We start from the raw sequence: 20,625 nt of genomic DNA on the forward strand, positions 1-20,625 counted from the left end.
TAACAGGCCATTTTGGTGTTTTATCAAGTGCCTTTAAGTGTTGAATTTGATAAGGTCAAAATAGTCTCGAAAACCTGTTGAAAAGTATTGGGAAAATGGATTGTGATTACTGAGAACGTTTTGGCTCCATGTTAAAAATAGATTTTTATCAGAGAGCTAAAAATGAAAAGTGCCCTTTTTGGGACGAAAACCAAGATTGTGTTTGACCACATATTAGTTAACAGACCCTTAAATACAATAGAATTGCATAATCAACAAATGCATACAATAAAATACATTGCACTATAAACTATGGATTTCAAATATAAGCAGTAGATTTTTTATGACACATTCCACAATTTTGTTTTATTTCCCTGTTCCTTGTATCATGTGGCAGCCATCATAAAAATCACAAGTCAGATATGTATACACTGTGAACTATTAGCGTTAATAGAATCAATCATTTACATAACATGACTATAAATTGTAAAACATGCATGTATAATTAATGTGAGTAAAACAGGGTTTTTACAAACTGAACTAAACTTCAGTCTGAACTGTTTTTAACCCCTTAAGCCATATGGATACTACGTCACAAGGTACTTTAACAAGCGTAGCTATGTCCTACTTTCTGCCTCATGCTGCGGTTCTAGCTGTCAGCCTGACAGCTAAGACTGCAGCCAGAGGCAGAAGGCATCTCTCTTCATATAGTAAGGGAGTGCTGATCATGTTCTTGTTACCATATAAAGGTAGATTGTCAGATCATTACAGACAGTGACACGGTCTGTAACAGCTACAGTGAAAATTAACCTTTTAAGCTACCTAATTAAACCCTTAACTGATGGAAAATTCAGCAGTGTGGTGCGCATCTACAATTAGCGGCCTTCTTATTGCCAAAAACAATGGCAAAGCCATGCATGTCTGCTGTTTCTGAATAAAGGGGATCCTAGAAAAGCTTTTACAACCATTTGTGTCATGATTGCACATACAATATATACATAAAAAAGTTAACAATTATTTTATTATGATCACATTTGGTTGGCGAAATAATGGCATTAAATATATCAAAATAGGCCTAGATCAATGCCTTGGGTTGTCTACCAAAAAACATATAGTTTTGAGAATTAAAAAAACAAACAAAAAACAACAACAACAACTATTTTTGTTTAAATAGAGTGATAGAAAAAAATGCTAAAAATTCTCTGGTCTTTTTGGGCAAGTTTTTTAATTGAAATTCCAGGTCCTTAAAAAGTACATGCAGGAAAGTCTTTAAAGCATAAAACATCCAAGTGAAACTAATAAGTTTTGTAGCTGAGCTTAAACAAAATTAAATGCAACTGACCTTATTTGTCTTCTTAAATAGCAGAACAGTTAATGTGTAAAAGCCGTTAAAACAATACATGTTTTGGAAAATGTATTATTTGAGCCCTTAAATGTGACTCTTGCATTATTAATGAATATCAAGGGTTGGGGGGGAGAAAGGACAAAAGAGGGGGTTGTAGCACTCAAATTCCTATATTTGTAACGTCCTGTACTAAAACAGTGAGTATAAATGTTATAAATGGGTATTTAAAATATAAAATTTATTTAAATTTGTTTAAAAGGGATAACAACCATCCCATTACCACACTAATATTAAGATTATATCTATGTTACAAATAAGTAAAAACAACCACTCCTTACATCGTACTACAGCCCTGGGGTGGATGCCCCCCTGTATTCCTGGCCGATAACCGGATACTTCGGCTTCAGGTGACAGAGGCAAATCCCCAAGGTTGAAATTGTACGTAAAGCAAGTAAGGAAAAAGTTAGAGAACAAAGTGAGTTCAATGAACCTCACAAACGTGTTTCGGTCGTTGAGCTGGACTTTTTAAATGTGTACAAGTTCAAAAGAGTCAAGCCGAGTGATCAAGAGCGGCTTCTATATATACCCACCCTCTCATCGTTATTAGCCAATCTGTATTATGCATCTAACACACCCCTATTTTTAGCCAATCTCAGGCTTTGTTAACAGAAAAATGCCTCCCTTATACGTAGTAATTTGTGATTGGGTGGGGGTGTGACAGTGTTATATGGTAACGCTTATTGTAGTTACGCCCCTTGTCACTTATGTCTGAAGGATTCAGATCGTAACCGCACATCGATCTCCACATGGAATATACATATACTGTCCCCAATACTGAGTCATGTAACAATCGTTCTGTGTATTAACAAGGTCCTAATTGTTTAAACATATCCGCTATCAAGTTTGGGTTTAGTTAGGAGTTCAACGGTGATGAGTCGATATTTCATTGGGTAGCGTTGCATATTCACACCTACTTGTAAACACGCCCCCTTATCTGACAGCTACCGTGATGTTAAAAATATATATACCATCAAACCGGTTTACCTGAGAGTTTAATAGGTTGTTCATGAGCCAGTGTCATTATTACTCATACACAAATTGAGTGGATATAGAAGAGTATTTAGGGTTAACACTTGTCACAATTATGTCCCCTGTAATATGTGTCCAGGAGCGTTTGCCCTGGCGAGTTGTAGGTCTCCACACATAATGTTAATGTACTATCCCCAAAAACTAGGGTCGACCTTTCGGTTAAGAGTGGTGTTAAAAGCTTCACTGCGTTTGCCTTATACTATCTTTCTAAGGACCTGAAGACTGATTCAGGATGTTGTATATTGGCCAGTATAATGACAAACAGTTTTGCTTAATGGTATAATACCGGATATCATATATTAATAGTTATTCATATTACTCTCACGTTAACATTGCAGAGTACAGAATTAAAACATATTACAGTTCTAGTCCACTATTATTCTCATTAATGGTTATTCTCAGATATTTATATATTCTATGGTCACCGCTTGGTGTTGACAAATATTGACACTATATGTAATCCTTAAAGCCAGTGTGTATAAGGAATTTTCTTCTTGTTAGGGTACATGTAAGGGGTAAGAAAAATGCAGATTATGCTAGGCTACGACATGGTGGGTTTGGTGAAGGAAATTGCAATACAATTTGTGATGTGCACTTATAGATAATTTCTAAGTGTATATACTCCCATTATAATATAACTGGACATGTATATAATACTGCCATACATTTCATTATAATTAAAGCCTTAATAACATAAACATCAGAGGAAGGCCAGAGTAACGTATACACATAGAGGGGTGACCTAAGGGTAATCACATTTTAATAGGTATGATTCCCATAGTGTGATCTATTCATTATTACGCCAATTCCTATCTGTTATAATTAAATCAGGTATAACCCCATTCTGGGTGCACATTCATTTCTGGGGTGTAGTTGTTGTCTGATTTTTAAGACGTTAGCAATCAGTAAGTGCAAGGATACTTATTGTGGACGTGATTAAATAATACATTCCAGTTCCATTTTGCTATCCTGCCCTTATATTATACATCAGAATCAGTATATAACTTGTATGCATTGCTACGTCAAAATACAACTTTTTACAAGTATACCCAAAAATTATTGTATTCATTCATGCCAGATGGCATAACAGAGTTAAGTCTGAATATCCATCTGGCTTCCTTCTTTAGAAGTGCATCCTCGGTATCCCCACCTCTGATGCCAGGTTTAATGGTTTCAAAGCCCCAACATTTGAAGCCTTGAGTTTTGCCGTTGTGTTTTTGTAAAAAATGTTTGGCAACACTGGTAATCTTTTTACCATTCTCCACATCACGAGCTGCTAATCTGATGTTACTGAGATCATGCTCAGTCATCCCAACGTATAAAAGGTCACATTTGCAAGATAGGCAATAAATTACATTCATACTCTTACAGTTGATATGATTTTTAATGAACCACTTCTTATTGAATCTGTCAACTACATATTTCTTCTTCTGCATGTGAGCACATACACTGCAGTGTCCACATGCTATAGATCCTTTAAATATAGGAGCTTTTTTAGCATTGCGATTGAAGTGACTAGTAGTTAGGCAGTCTCTAAGGTTATTTGCCCATCTGTAGGTGAAAAGAGGTTTATCTGTAATTATAGTTTGTAACACCTCATCACTCTTTAGAATGTGCCAGTGTTTACGTATTATATTTGATACTGTATGACTGTGGCTAGTGTATGTGGATATAAATCTTAGCGGATCAGATGGTTGGGTATCTTTGGGTTTTAGAAGTTCCCTTCTGTCTTTATTAAGTCCTCTATTATAGGCCTTTGCAAGTGCTTTTTTTGTGTATCCTCTTTGTAGTAATCTTATTCTAAGATCATTAGCAGCTACTTTAAATGATTCTATATCTGAGCAATTACGGGGAATTCTCAAATATTCACCAATCGGTAGGCTACGGATCGTGTTAGGATGGTGGAAACTATCTGCTCTCAGGATATTATTTGTTGATGTCGGTTTCCTGTAGGTTTTCGTGACCAGATGACCATCAACATTGTTAATCATAAGGTCCAGAAATTCCACCTTTAGCTTATCGCTATTCATTGTGAGATATAACCCAAGAGGATTTTGATTCAAAACTGACACAAATTCCAGCAGTAATTCACTAGATCCCTCCCATACAAAAAATATATCATCTATGTACCTGGACCAGTGGGAGATAAAAGATGAAAATCTTATCATAGAGTCATGAAACACTACGGTTTCCTCCCACCAGCCCAGGTACATGTTAGCATACGTGGGGGCACACGAAGTCCCCATGGCCGTACCGCAAGTTTGTAAATAAAATCTATCGTCGATGACAAAGTAGTTATGTCTCAAGATGAACTCTAATAACTCAATTATAAATTCCTTATTCTCATTAGATATACCACTCTCTTTGGACAGATAGTGTGACACAGCCTTGCATCCCCATACAGTATCTATACTAGTATAGAGAGATTCCACATCGCAAGTCACGAGAATAGAATTAGGAGTTATAGTAATGTTGTTGATTTTATTCAGTACATGCATTGTGTCACTCGTATATGAAGGTAATGATTCGACTATATGGCATAGTCTGGCATCAATATATCTACTGGCCTTCTCTGTTAGTGATCCTATGCCCGAGACAATCAGTCGTCCCGGAGGACAGGCCATGTTCTTATGGATCTTGGGCAATAGGTATAAGGTGGCAACCTTCGGTTGTTTCACCTCCAGGAATTTATACTCAGTATTCTCAATGATGCCCTGGGATAGAGCAGATGATATCAATTTATTATATTGTTTCAAAAAGTTCTCAGTGGGATTGTTGAAGAGATTAACATAATTCTTTTTGTTATTTAGTTGCCTCTTTGCTTCCTCCAAGTACATGGAGGTGGGCCATAGAACCACATTACCCCCTTTATCACTTAATTTAATTTGGATGTCTGACCAATGGCTTAGTTCTGCAAGTGACCATTTTTCCTCAGCAGACAGATTATAGATTTCTGGTTCTATTTCCTCTGACAAGTTGAGGATATCTTTACATACCAAGTCAAGAAAGGTAACAGTGTTATGTGATATGTTACAGGGTGGTATAAATCTAGATTTTGTTTTTAATATCTCTCTCCAATTGGTATTTGCCTGAGTAATCTCATTGACATCATCGTCAGTATCCCCCAATAGACTTAGTAAGTCGTTCATGGCAGACATGTCTGCCTTATCTAGTGATTCACTGCTGGTGTTGTTAGCAAAGTACTTTTTAAGTAAGACTTTTCTAGTGAACAGGTGAACATCTTTAATGGTGTCAAACTTATCTATTGTTGGTGTGGGTACAAATGTTAATCCTCTCTTGAGGACTGAGATGTGTGAGTCAGTTAACACTTTGTCAGTTAAATTAATTACATTTAGTTCTGTTTGTTGGATTTGGTTTTCTTGTTGGATATTTTGGAGTTGAACTGTACCTGTTTGCGTGTCCTTGGCCCTTTTACCCTTGCCTCTACGAGTTCTACGCCTAAAGGGACAGAGTCAGTACTGTTGTGGGGGGTTATCCTATTGCGTAAGATTGGTTTGGGTCTGACGTCCTCATCTGAGATATCAGGGTCAGTCGCTCCCTCTCTATCTGATATTTCAGAGTCACTACCTCCCTGTTTATTCTGATTCCACAGGTAAACTCTTGCAATATTAACCAATGCTCCAAACATAGGTCTAGATCCCATGGAAACAGTAGGTTTCTCGTAGCAGCTGCATTTTGACAATACAAGCAAACGGTATCTATTTGTAATATTTAGTGATAGCAACACATATTGGTCACTCCGTGGCTCTTCACAGCTCTTTTGCTACACCCACTGCCTGGTATATTAGTACTGATAGACAGATGATTTCTGAAACTGTTGTAGGCAGAGAGGGATTTGAAACTCCATCTCTACATATACCTTCCTGTACCTGACTATGTCAGTTCAGTTTTTACCGTTTTAGACAGGATAATCCCACTTGACAGGATAATCCCTTAGGTTTCCCTGGTGGATTTGAGGACTATAGCAGACGCTCAGAGAATACATTTTGGTCTTTACACCAATACAACATGGTACTGCAAAAAAAAAACAGGCAGGATAGTATCAGTGGTTCTCTAATTATTAGCACAGCTACCATACCCTGCACATATCCAGATGTTCTAGTATATCTCTATAATTGGTTTGTTCCTTTTATTTGTTTTAAATGTAGGATTATGTCCCATGTTATATATTTTCTAGCCTATGAGGCCTATTTATCAAGCCGTCAACTGTGCTGCATTCGCCGGCACCAATACGCTCACCGGACATCGCCTAACATTGCCTAAAATCACTGCCGTGGACCTGAATACGCTCTCCAAATTTAAAAAAAAAGATGTCAAAAAGCCACGAACCAAGTATGGGACGATGAGCAGTGGACTGTTGTTAACTAACAGTCATCGATCTCGCTGCTATTCGGCTTTTTCCCAGCTTTATTTATATACTGTCACTAAACACCGCCACTCTACTAAAATGTTTAACCCCTATCCCACCAATCCCGGACCCCGCCGCAACTAAATAAATGTATTAACCCCTATCCCGCCGCTCCCGGACCCCGCCGCCACCTACATTATGTTCTTAACCCCTAATCTGTCGCCCCCTACACCGCCGCCACCTACATTATGTTCTTAACCCCTAATCTGCCGCCCCCTACACCACCGCCACCTACATTATGTTATTAACCCCTATCCCGCCACTCACGGAGCCCACCACAACTAAATAAAGTTATTAACCCCTAAACCGCCAGCCCCCCACATCGCCATAAATTAAATTAACTTATTAACCCCTAAACCTAACAACCCGCTAACTGTACATTAAATATTAACTCATCCCTCTCTTATAATAAATTTAAATTTACCTTTAGATTTAAATTAAACTATATTAAACTAATAATTAACCTAACCTAACGATCATACTAAAATTACACTAAACTATATTAAACTAATAATTAACCTACCCTAACTATTATACTAAAATTACATTAAACTATATTAAATTAATAATTAATCTACCCTAACTGTTATCAGGCAAGAAGTGAGCGTAGTGCAAAATTGTGCTCCATACCGCACTCCAATACCAGCGCTGCTTAAGTGAGCAGTGAGCTGGTTATACGTGCTCGTGCACGATTTCCCCATAGACAACAATGGGGAGAGCCGGCTGAGAAAAAGTCTAACACCTGCAAAAAAGCAGCGTAAAACTCAGTAATGCAGCCCCATTGATTACCTATGGGGAAACACATTTTATGTTTACACCTAACACCCTAACATGAACCCCGAGTCTAAACACCCCTAATCTTACATTTTATTAACCCCTAATCTGCCGCCCCCAACATCGCCGACACCTACATTATACTTATTAACCCCTAATCTGCCGCTCCGGACACCACCGCCACCTACTTTATACTTATTAATCCCTAATCTGCTGCCCCCAACATCGCTGACATAAAAGCCTAACAAAAAAAAATTAAGCTCCCCATTGCCCATTATTGCCCTTAAAAGGGCATTTAGCTCTATTGCTGACCAAAGCCCTAACCTAAACCAATACACCCTTAAAAAATCCTAACACTAACCCCCGAAGATTCACTTACCGGCAGAAGTCTTCATCCAAGCGGCAAGATGTCCTCAATGAAGCCGGCAGAAGTGGTCCTCCAGACGGGCAGAAGTGGTCCTCCAGATGGCCAGAAGTCTTCATCCTGACGGCATCTTCATCCATCCGGCGCGGAGCGGCTCCATCTTCAAGACATCCGGCGCGGAGCATCCTCTTCTTCCAACGTTTTCTTCTGGAATGACGGTACCTTTAAGTGACATCATCCAAGATGGCGTCCCTTAGATTCCGATTGGCTGATAGAATTCTATCAGCCAATCGGAATTAAGGTTGAAAAAATCCTATTGGATGATGCAATCAGCAAATAGGACTGAACTTCAATCCTATTGGCTGATCCAATCAGTCAATAGGATTGAGCTTGCATTCTATTGGCTGATTGGAACAGCCAATAGGATTGAAGTTCAATCCTATTGGCTGATTGCATCAGCCAATAGGATTTTTTCAACCTTAATTCCGATTGGCTGATAGAATTCTATCAGCCAATTGGAATATAAGGGATGCCATCTTGGATGACGTCATTTAAAGGAACCTTAATTCAGGAAGAAGACGTCGAACAAAGAGGATGTTCCACGTCGGATAACTTGAAGATGGAGCCGCTCCGCACCGGATGGATGAAGATAGAAGATGCCGTCTGGGTGAAGACTTCTGCGGGCTTGGATGAAGACTTTGGCTGCTTGGATGAAGACTTCTGCCGGATTCTTGGAGGATGGATGTCAGATCTTCAAAACTGTAAGTGAATCTTCAGGGGTTAGTGTTAGGATTTTTTAAGGCTTTATTGGGTGGGTTTTAGTTTTAGATTAGGGTTTGGGCTGCAATAGAGCTAAATGCCCTTTTAAGGGAAATGCCCATCCAAATGCCCTTTTCAGGGCAATGGGGAGCTTAGGTTTTTTTAGTTAGGTTTTTATTTGGGGGGGTTGGTTGTGTGGGTGGTGGGTTTTACTGTTGGGGGGGTATTTGTATTTTTTATTTACAGGTAAAAGAGCTGATTTCTTTGGGGAAATGCCCCGCAAAAGGCCCCTTTAAGGGCTATTTGTAGTTTATTGTGGTTAGGGTTTTTTTATTTTGGGGGGCTTTTTTATTTTCATAGGGCCCTTAGATTAGGTGTAATTAGTTTAAATCTTTGATAATTTCTTTTTTATTTTTTGTAACTTAGTGTTTATTTTTTTTTGTAACTTAGTGTTTGTTATTTTTTGTAACTTAGTTGTTAATTTTTTGTAACAGTAATTTTTTAGTATAGATTTAAAATATTTGAGTAGGGTTAGGTGTTTAAATATATAATATAGTTAATTTAATTTGTAGTTTAATGTAATTTAGTCTAATAGTTAGGGTAGATTAATTATTAGTTTAACAAAGTTTAATGTAATTTTAATCTAATAGGTTAGATTAATTAGTAGTTTAATATAGTTTAATGTGATTTTAGTCTAATAGGGTAGATTAATTAGTAATTTAATATAGTTTAATGTAATTTTAGTATAATAGTTAGGGTAGGTTAATTATTAGTTTAATATAGTTTAATTTAATTCTAAAGGTAAGTTTACATTTATTATAAGATAGGGATGAGTTAATATTTAATATAAAGTTAGCGGATTGTTAGGTTTAGGGGTTAATAGTTTAAGTTAGTTTATGGCGATGTGGGGGGCTGGCGGTTTAGGGGTTAATAGGTTTAGTAAGTGCTAGTGATGTGGGAGGCCAGGGGTTTAGGGGTTAATACATTTATTTAGTTGCGGTGGGGTCCGGGAGCGGCGGGATAGGGGTTAATAACTTTTATTTATTTGGCTGCAGTGTCGGGACGGCAGAATAGGGGTTAATAAGTATAATGTAGGTTGCGGTGTTGTAGGGGGCGGCAGATTAGGGGTGTTTAGACTCGGGGCTTATGTTAGGGTGTTAGGTGTAAACGTAACTTTTATTCTCCCATGAACTTTCGCTGATTTCAGACTCCCATTGATTCCTATTGCATCCGCCGTCTCCAGGGTGGCGTATTGAAAACCAGGTGCGCTGGGCCGGAATAGTGGCGAGCGTTCCTGGTAGAAATTTTATAACTAGTAAAAGTAGTCAGATAGTGCCGAATTTGCATTCAGAACATCTGTAGTGACTTAAGCATTGATCTGTGTCGGACTGAGTCCGGCGGATCGTATGTTACGTCACAGATTTCTACTTTTGCTGGTCTGTAGGCTTTGATAAATAAGAGGAATCAAGCTCGCCACAATTACGCTGCGGAATTCCAGCGTATTTGCAGTTGACGGCTTGATAAATAGGCCTCAAAGGCTAGTTATTTCCACATATTTATGTTGTGGTTACTTTAAATAATTAGTACAAACAAAGTTGATGCAGTTCTAAACTGTTTTGTGCACATAAATGTGCATGTACAGTGTTTTTTTTATAGCAGTTGTACTCTCTGAGCCTGTTGCTGTTTGCATTGTGACTTTCAGGAAGTGAAGTTAGGGGTCAGAACTTTTATTTGATGTGTCTTAGTATTAGTCACAGCTGTATTTCAGTCACTTCTGCCTGCTATGATTTCTGTCTCAGTTTAAAAGCAGGAGAGCTTAGTCATTGCTAAGTCATTTTGTTGTTGTGAGGAGAGATGCTTTTTTGTTTATTTGTGTTTTAGGATAAGAATTCTGAAATAATTGCTGCCCCTGTCAGGGGCGGGCTGAGACTAAACAGAGACCTCAGGCAAAAATTAGGGGAGGGCCCTTGATCACATGCCCCTCCCTCACACTGCCACCTACTTCTCCTGCCTCCAACAGGGAAACAAATTCCTGTGCTAGAAACCAGAATGACAGACCCCACCAAGGCCTCAACTTTTCAGCCAGTCCCCACACTCTAGAGCAACAGAGCCCTCATCCAGGCACAGAGCCCCCACTCTACGTCCAGGGAAAGGGTCCCCACTCCAGGGTCATGGCCCTCACTAGACCCACCCATAATTGCCTACCTACTTCTAGTGCAGCTAACAACCACAAGCGAATCCTAATTAACATTATGAAGGTGGACCCGGTGACTTTCCTTGGTGACACCCCTACATGATGGGCCCTTGGTCCAGGTCCTATATATCTGACAGCTCAGTCCACCTTTGACCCCTGTAGTTAAAGGGACAGTCTAGTCAAAATTAAACTTTCATGATTCAGATAGGGCATGCAATTTTAAACAACTTTCCTTTTTACTTTTATCATCAAATTTGCTTTGTTTCCTTGGTGGTATTTTTGAAAAGCTAAACCTAGGTAGGCTCAAACTGATTTCTAAACCGTTGAAAACCGCCTCTTAGCTCAGAGCATTTTATTATTATTATTATTTATAAAGCGCCAACAGATTCCGCAGCGCTGTTCATAGGTAACAAAGATCAATGGACAGTACAATATGAGACACCAAACAAAATTTAACAAACAAATACAGGAGGAATTGGGAGCCCTGTTCCCGTGGGAACTTACAATCTAAATGGGTAGGAGGGTGAGAAACAGGAGGTGGGGACTGCAAAGGTTGGAATGATGTTAGTGTGAAGTTAAATGAGGGCAACTATTAGGCAAGTGGAATTTATTAGTTACTGGTTTGGTTATAGGCTTCCCTGAACAAGAAGGGTCTTTAGGGAGCGTTTAAAGGAGGAGAGGTTGGGGGAAAGTCTGACAGCACGAGGAAGTGCGTTCCAGAGGGTTGGTGCCGCACGAGAGAAGTCCTGTAGTCTAGCATGAGAGGAGGTGATGGTAGAAGAGGCAAGGAGTAGATCGTTGTTGGATCTTAGGGGACGGGCTGGAATATATTTGTTGATGAGTGAGGACAGGTATGGGGGGGCTGCATTGGTAAGGGCTTTGTAGGTCAGAGTGAGAATTTTGAATTTAATTCTGCTGTGAATGGGGAGCCAGTGAATCGACTCACAGAGGGGTGCAGCAGATACAGAGCGTCGGGAGAGGTGGATTAGCCTAGCAGAGGCATTTAGGATGGATTGAAGGGGGGAGAGGCGGGAGAGAGGAAGGCCAGTTAGTAGGTTGTTACAGTAGTCAAGCTGGGAAATTACTAGGGAATGGATTAGCTGTTTAGTAGTTTCAGCACTCAGAAAAGGACAAATTTTGGAGATATTGTGTAGGTGGTTGCGACAGAATGAAGAGAGCGATTGGATGTGGGGTATGAAGGACAGATTGGAGTCGAGCGTAACTCCAAGGCAGCAGACTTGGGGTGATGGGGAGATAGTGGTGTCACCGACAGTGATAGTAAAGTTAGAAACTGGAGTAGAATTAGTTGGGGGGATTAGAAGAAGCTCAGTCTTGGACATGTTGATTTTTAGGTGGTGAGAGGCCATCCAGGAAGAAATGCCAGATAAGCAGTCGCTGATGTGGGAAAGGACAGACGGAGAGCGTGCAGGGGTGGATAGGTAGATCTGAGTATCATCAGCATAGAGGTGATAGTTGAAGCCATAGCTACTAATAAGTTTACCCAGTGAGGAAGTATAAATAGAGAAGAGTAGAGGGCCTAGAACAGAGCCTTGAGGTACTCCAACAGAGAGAGGCAATGGAGAGGATGAGTCGCCAGCAAATGAGACAGAAAAGGACCTATTAGAGAGTGGATCCAGGAGAGGGAGCTCAAGGGAGCTGAGAGTCCGTAGGAGGAGGGTCAACAGTGTCAAAGGCAGCAGACAGGTCAAGTAAGATAAGTATAGAATAGTGACCATTGTTTTTAGCAGAAAGAAGATCGTTAGTAACCTTGGTGAGGGCAGTCTCAGTTGAGTGTTGGGAACGGCAGCCAGATTGCAGGGGGTCAAGCAATGAGTTGGAGGATAGGAAGTGTGTTAGGCGATCGAAAACTAGTTTTTCCAGGACTTTAGAAGCTAGCGGAAGTAGTGATATGGGGTGGTAGTTTGCAGGAGAATTGGGGTTGAGGGAGGGTTTTTTGAGGATAGGGGTGACCTTTGCATGTTTGAAGGATGATGGAAATGAACCAGTAGTAAGGGATCGGTTGAATATGTGAGTAAGAGCTGGGGTGAGGGTAGAGGACAGAGAAGGTATTAGATGTGAAGGGATAGGGTCAAGGGGCATGTAGTGAGGTGTGAGGAAGATATTAGGGAACTCACTTAATTTTGAAAGTTTTTCACAGTTAGACAGTACTAGTTCATGTGTGTCATATAGATAACATTGTTCTCACTCCCGTGGAGTTATTTAGGAGTCTGCACTGATTGGCTAAACTGCATGTCTGTCACAAGTGCTGAGATAAGGGGGCAGTCTGCAGAGGCTTAGATACAAGGTAATCACAGAAGTAAACCATTTATTAATATAACTGTGTTGGTTATGCAAAACTGGGGAATGAGTAATAAAGGGATTATCTATCTTTTTTTTTTTAGGTTGTGTGTTTTATACAGTATAATTGAAACATCATAAAACACAGATAACAAAAAGAAAGTAACGCTTACAGGTAGCGTTTGACAAAAGTAAAGTTGATTCCTCTTTTGACATTAGAGGTCACTTTTGGACCTATGAAGACTAATATAATCTAGGGGAGGATATTGGTTTTTAAAATGGTCGCTCTTGGACCTAGGTATTTGAAAGTGGGGGGGAGATCAGCGGTCAAGAGGCGCTCTGTGTGGAGGTAGGGAGGGAGCTTGGGTCTTTATAGACTAGTAATACATTACTCAATATTAGAAGCAGGGTGGTAGTTTGCAGGAGAATTGGGGTTGAGGGAGGGTTTTTTGAGGATAGGAGTGACCTTTGCATGTTTGAAGGATGATGGAAATGAACCAGTAGTAAGGGATCGGTTGAATATGTGAGTAAGAGCTGGGGTGAGGGTAGAGGACAGAGAAGGTATTAGATGTGAAGGGATAGGGTCAAGGGGGCATGTAGTGAGGTGTGAGGAAGATATTAGGGAACTCACTTCATTTTGAAAGTTTTTCACAGTTAGACAGTACTAGTTCATGTGTGTCATATAGATAACATTGTTCTCACTCCCGTGGAGTTATTTAGGAGTCTGCACTGATTGGCTAAACTGCATGTCTGTCACAAGTGCTGAGATAAGGGGGCAGTCTGCAGAGGCTTAGATACAAGGTAATCACAGAAGTAAACCATTTATTAATATAACTGTGTTGGTTATGCAAAACTGGGGAATGAGTAATAAAGGGATTATCTATCTTTTTTTTTGAGGTTGTGTGTTTTATACAGTATAATTGAAACATCATAAAACACAGATAACAAAAAGAAAGTAACGCTTACAGGTAGCGTTTGACAAAAGTAAAGTTGATTCCTCTTTTGACATTAGAGGTCACTTTTGGACCTATGAAGACTAATATAATCTAGGGGAGGATATTGGTTTTTAAAATGGTCGCTCTTGGACTTAGGTATTTGAAAGTGGGGGGGAGATCAGCGGTCAAGAGGCGCTCTGTGTGGAGGTAGGGAGGGAGCTTGTGTCTTTATAGACTAGTAATACATTACTCAATATTAGAAGCAAGGTGGTAGTTTGCAGGAGAATTGGGGTTGAGGGAGGGTTTTTTGAGGATAGGGGTGACCTTTGCATGTTTGAAGGATGATGGAAATGAACCAGTAGTAAGGGATCGGTTGACTATGTGAGTAAGAGCTGGGGTGAGGGTAGAGGACAGAGAAGGTATTAGATGTAAAGGGATAGGGTCAAGGGGGCATGTAGTGAGGTGTGAGGAAGATATTAGGGAACTCACTTCATTTTGAAAGTTTTTCACAGTTAGACAGTACTAGTTCATGTGTGTCATATAGATAACATTGTTCTCACTCCCGTGGAGTTATTTAGGAGTCTGCACTGATTGGCTAAACTGCATGTCTGTCACAAGTGTTGAGATAAGGGGGCAGTCTGCAGAGGCTTAGATACAAGGTAATCACAGAAGTAAACCATTTATTAATATAACTGTGTTGGTTATGCAAAACTGGGGAATGAGTAATAAAGGGATTATCTATCTTTTTTTTTGAGGTTGTGTGTTTTATACAGTATAATTGAAACATCATAAAACACAGATAACAAAATGAAAGTAACGCTTTGACAAAAGTAAAGTTGATTCCTCTTTTGACATTAGAGGTCACTTTTGGACCTATGAAGACTAATATAATCTAGGGGAGGATATTGGTTTTTAAAATGGTCGCTCTTGGACCTAGGTATTTGAAAGTTGGGGGGAGATCAGCGGTCAAGAGGCGCTCTGTGTGGAGGTAGGGAGGGAGCTTGGGTCTTTATAGACTAGTAATACATTACTCAATATTAGAAGCAGGATGGAGTATTTTCCAATAAGAGTCCAAAACAAAGGGTAAATGTATATTCAGAACCATGACTATTTATATAGGTAATGGATAATTTTAAGAGGGTGATCAGTAGGATAGAGAGATAAGTAAAATAGTATATCTTTTAGAGATGGGGTTCTTTAACAGGAAGGGTATGATGAAATCTGTAATTTAGAGGCAGTTGGGGGTTACTAAGAAGAATTAGTTCTACCAAATGTTAGAGGTGACTCCTTCAACCACCTGCTCAGGACAGTCTAGGATAAAGATTAGTACGTATTGACTTCTGGCTAGGTGCAAAAAGTAAAAGGGTTAGTTATGAGCATGGACATCAAAACTGAAATATCATTAGACCTTAATGACTTCAGTGGTAATCAGAAGCAGGGTGAGCTGGGGAGAGTTGAGATGTGTAAGGACTCTATCAGTGTTTTAAGCTGCCGTCTTAAAAAAATATATATCATAATTTTATATTATACCTAAACACACAACAAATGCAAACGATAAACATATCTGATTCCAATTATAGGAGAGAGAAGAATTAGAAACCCATCTCGCCCCTGAGCTTATTGACTCATGTGGGGCAATAACACATAACGTAAGATAAATTAGACTCATGGGTACAGTGGGTACAGCTAGAGCATAACTAGGATCCTAAAGTAGGTGCGCAACACACCTTAAATAACAGTACAAACTTTTAACAAATAACTGCAATAATGCCTATTAGGTGTATAACTCAAGTGGTAAGGAAAGACTGCAGGTGGCACTGTAAATGATTCCTTATGAGAGGTCGTGAGAGAGATGAGGATGTAAAGTAGTGGGAGTAAACTACCTACTGGTACCGAATTACAAAGTGTCTATGGTCAGGACCAACGGCTAGTTCTAAGTAAGGAGAATAGATAATTTAGTTGACATCAGTGTCTCCAATCATCACCCCTATGTGTGTTGTAAGCGTAGTTCCAACAAGGTGGTTATATATAGTGAATTCCATATCTAACATATATGCTAGAAGACAGTGTGTGTGTTCACTACGCTGCTAGGACATAATAAGTCTGTAACAGGAAAATAGTAAATACACAGTATAATAAAATAAAATATAATATTGATGCTCCATATGAAGCGCTGAGAATCTGCCCATTGGCTACTTGCTAAGATGATAAATATATATAGTAAGGAGTTCTTCACAACCCTCATACGAGCATGTAAGTGTATTATGCACTCTAGGAGCATCTCTTCATCGAGCCTGAGAGGTTGTGGGAGAAATGAGGATGTATAGTAGTGTAAGCAAGCTCCCTACGGGTACCGAGTCCAATGTGTCTGTGGTCAGGTCCAACAGCTAGTACTAAGTAACTAGGGTAGTTGATGTAGTTGACAGTAGTGTCTCTAATCATCATATCCCAATGCGTGTGTTAAGTGTAGTTCTCACAAGGTGGTTATATATAGAGGATTCTGTGTCTAACATATGTGCTAGGAAACGGTGTGTCTGTTAACTACCCTGCTAGAAGATAGTGTCTGTATCAGAAAACTAGTAAATACATAGTGTAATACAATAAGATATAATATTGACGATCCATATGAAATACTGAGAATCTGACTATTAGGTACAAGCTAAGAAGATAAATATACACAGTAAGGAGTTCTTCAGAATGTTCACCTATACATGAAAGCGTATTATGCACCCTAGGAGCATCTCTTCATCTAACCTGAGAGGTTGTGGGAGATATGAGGATGTAAAGTAGTGTGAGCAAACTACCTACAAGTTCAGAGTTATAATATGTCTGTGGTCAGACCCAACTGCTAGTTCTGCGTGAGGAGGGTAGTTGATCTGGTTGACGTCAGTATCTCCAATCCTCATATCCCAATGCGTGTGTTAAGTGTATTACCCTCGAGGTGGTTATGTATAGAGGATTTTATATTAAACATATGTGTTAGGAGACTGTGTGTGTGTTCACTACGTAGCAAGAACATAATAAATCTGCATCAGGAAGGTAGTAAATACACAGTATAATACAATAAGATACAGTATGACATTGATGTTCCTTATGAAACACTGAGGATCTGACCATTGGCTACATGCTAAGAAAATAAATATATACAGTAGGGAATTCTTCAAAAAGTTCGTACATACATGTAAGTGCATTATGGACCCTAGGAGCACCTCTTCCTCTAAACTATGACAGCTCTGTTTAGGTCAGACCTGCTGTGAGATGAGTCCCGTTCTTTAATGAGGTTATTACCAAAAACTAAAGAGAGATCTCGGTAGTTCTTTATTGTGAGTAATATTGAAAGTACAGATGTCAGTATCACTTTCCACTCATATGATCTTTCTGGGGCCATGTGATTTTTGAGGAGTCCCCAATATCCTGTCCAGAAGCCGGCCGCAACTCCCAACTGGGGCACCAGGGGTGAGGATGTAGATTTCTGCTCTCCATCTGGAATTGGAGTAGATAGCTGAGGGAGCAACGAACGTTTCATAAATGGGAGTCGCTCGAGGCTGGACAACATGATCGGACTTAGGGGCCTATCTATCAAGCTCCGAAAGGAGCTTGACGGCCCGTGTTTCTGACGAGTCTTCAGACTCGCCAGAAACACCAGTTATGAAGCAGCGGTCTAAAGCAGGCGGACAGACATCACTGCAATTCAACCCGATCGAGTACGATTGGGTTGATTGACACCCCCCTGCTGGCAGCCGATTGGCAGCGAGTCTGCAGAGGGTGGCGTTGCACCAGCAGCTCTTGTAAGCTGCTGGTGCAATGCTGAATACAGAGAGCGTATTGCTCTCCGTATTCAGCGAGGTCTGGCGGACCTGATCCGCACTGTCGGATCAGGTCCGCCAGACTTTGATAAATAGAGGCAGTAATCTCCAAAGATGCAGCGCTGTTGTAGAGGGAGCATGTAGGTAAGGTGGATTATGTGCCTCTGAGCTTCCTCCTGGACTTTCTCTCTGAGTCTATCCCGGGATCAGCTCAGACTCTTCGGATCTATAGTTTGAGGTCTGTTTTGTATTAGGGTAGTTCTCTGATGCTTCCTTCGTGTCATGCTCTGATGGTAATGGTTGTCGGGTGCAATATTCTGTGTCGGTCCCTTTGATGGAAGCTTTGAGATCAGCAAACACTTCATGCATCTTACGGTCAAGATCTCTTAATAAGGCCATTCTCTACCAGTAGGAAATATCAGTATAGTACAATCTTGGGTCTCGATGGAGAGATTGTGTAGCTTGAGTAGTCGAATGATGTAGTAGGCTCAAGTAAAAGGTGACGGCCTAAGATCGTAGCTGGCTAATTCGGGTCCTGGGGGAACTGAAGTGTAAATCTCGGTTCAATAGGTGTAAAGACCCTGTGTATTAATAAACCTGCTGTGTCCATAAGTAATAAAGCTGTGTTTAATGATCCTGTTATGGCCGCTATAAACTGATATCCTGCTTATGCTTTATCCTGCAGAGTCTATTAATTGGTTAAATAACCTGAGCAAACGTTATGAATAACTTTTATAATAAAAGATGTTGTTTGTGTCACGGAGGTAACCAACTTGAAAGCTTTAGGGTTACCTCTGTGACTTAATATAACCTCTCAAGAACGAAGTGCATAACAGACTTTTAAACACTCATTGTCAGAGAAGGCAAGCGTACCTGTTATTCAGAAGTTTTGTAGACAGGAGGGAGACTGTCATCAAGAGCAGGATATCACAGGAGCGACAACAGATCGTGTGCTGACAAGTCCATGCAGAGAGCAGATATGTGAGTGTATTTATACCTGAATACAGTAGAGGCAGGCTGGTAGGAGATACTCTCTGGAGATACGCTGGAGGTCAGGGAGTTTGCGTACGCTCAGTGTGAAAGAGAGAGGAAGCGAGGTCCGTAGCTGATGACAGATACAGAGACCTGACAGCCTGCAAGATACAGCCAGGGAGCTCCGCTGTGGAAGAATAGAAAGTTCTGAAGAGCTACGGACAGGGTAACTGGTTGCAAGGAAGCCAAGCAAATTCTGAAGGAAACTTCAATAAGCCAGCAAGGAAGTTAGCTGTGGGCGGCCTTAAATAAGGGAGTAAGGTGAATATTTAAAGGAACAGTACCAGCCAACACAAAAGTACTGAAAATCCTTACAATAGAATAAGTAGTAAAGGAATCTTATAAGTATAGGATAAGATTAAAGCTGCATTTAAAAGCAATTTAGATATTAGAAGACGAGCCCCAGGAGCTTCATAAAATGTGACTGATCTTTTTAAACAGTAACAATTCTGGTATAGACTGTCCTTTTAATATTAATGTTATTGAGAAATTGTGCCGTCTGTGAAAGTACAGTTTTGATGTCCATATGCTCTCTGTAATATGAAAGTTTTTGTTTTATTGTGGGACCCACTCTTCCACTGCTTGGATGACTCAGGATCTCACAGGTGCATCATTAAAGGGACACTAAACCCACATTTTTTCTTTTGTGATTCAGATAGAGCATACAATTTTAAACAACTTTCTAATTTACTCCTATTAGCAAATGTTCTTCATTCTCTTGGTATCTTTATTTGAAAAGCAAGAATGTAAGTTTACATGCCGGCCTATTTTTAGTAAACAACCTGGGTTGTTCTTGCTGATTGGTGGATAAATTGATCCACCAACAAACAAGTGCTGTCCAGTGTTCTGGACTTTCTTTTTCAAATAAAGATAGCAAGAGAACGAAGAAAAATTGATAATAGGAGTAAATTATAAAGTTGCTTAAAATTGCGTGCTCTATCTGAATTACGAAAGAAAAAAATGTGGGTTCAGTATCCCTTTAAATCAACCAAAGAGAAAATAATGTCCAAATATATTATTTGGAGTGTGAATTGTTACCCTGGTCTTGTATTTGGGTGACCACTTAGGAAGCATACATCTAAACGTATTACTTTTTGTTAAGCTGCATCTAATTTTACAAGGAAAGATGAGACTTTTTCATAGATAATGTACATTCCATATTTTTTAATCCTCCCAGAATCTTTATAATTCAGTTTATTTGGGACCTGATGTAAGGAAGGCCCTTTGGGTACATGATCATGTGGATCTGGAAGCAGTAGTATATCCAGCTAGATAGAAACAGGGCCATGTTTTTTACTCTAAAAGGGGGAACATTTTTAGACTTCACAAATTTATCAGATTTGTGAAGGTTCACGATATAAGGAATCGGATACAGTCTTTACAGTTTATCCTCGGGGCCATAAAACAAGGCAATCTTTTGACCATGATAGATCTGAATAATGGTTCACTTCATATTCATAAATATCCAAAACATTGTAATGTTATCTGCTTTGTGGTGGAAGATCTTATTTTCCAATCTTTGGCTTTTCTCTTTGGGTTGGCCATTGTTCCAGACATCTTTACCAAGTATTCAAATGTCAAATATCAGGTGTCTCCAAATCTTGACATCTTTGTCAAAACC

The sequence above is a fragment of the Bombina bombina genome, chromosome 6, assembly GCF_027579735.1.
Source record: "Bombina bombina isolate aBomBom1 chromosome 6, aBomBom1.pri, whole genome shotgun sequence".
Lineage (NCBI taxonomy): Eukaryota > Metazoa > Chordata > Amphibia > Anura > Bombinatoridae > Bombina > Bombina bombina.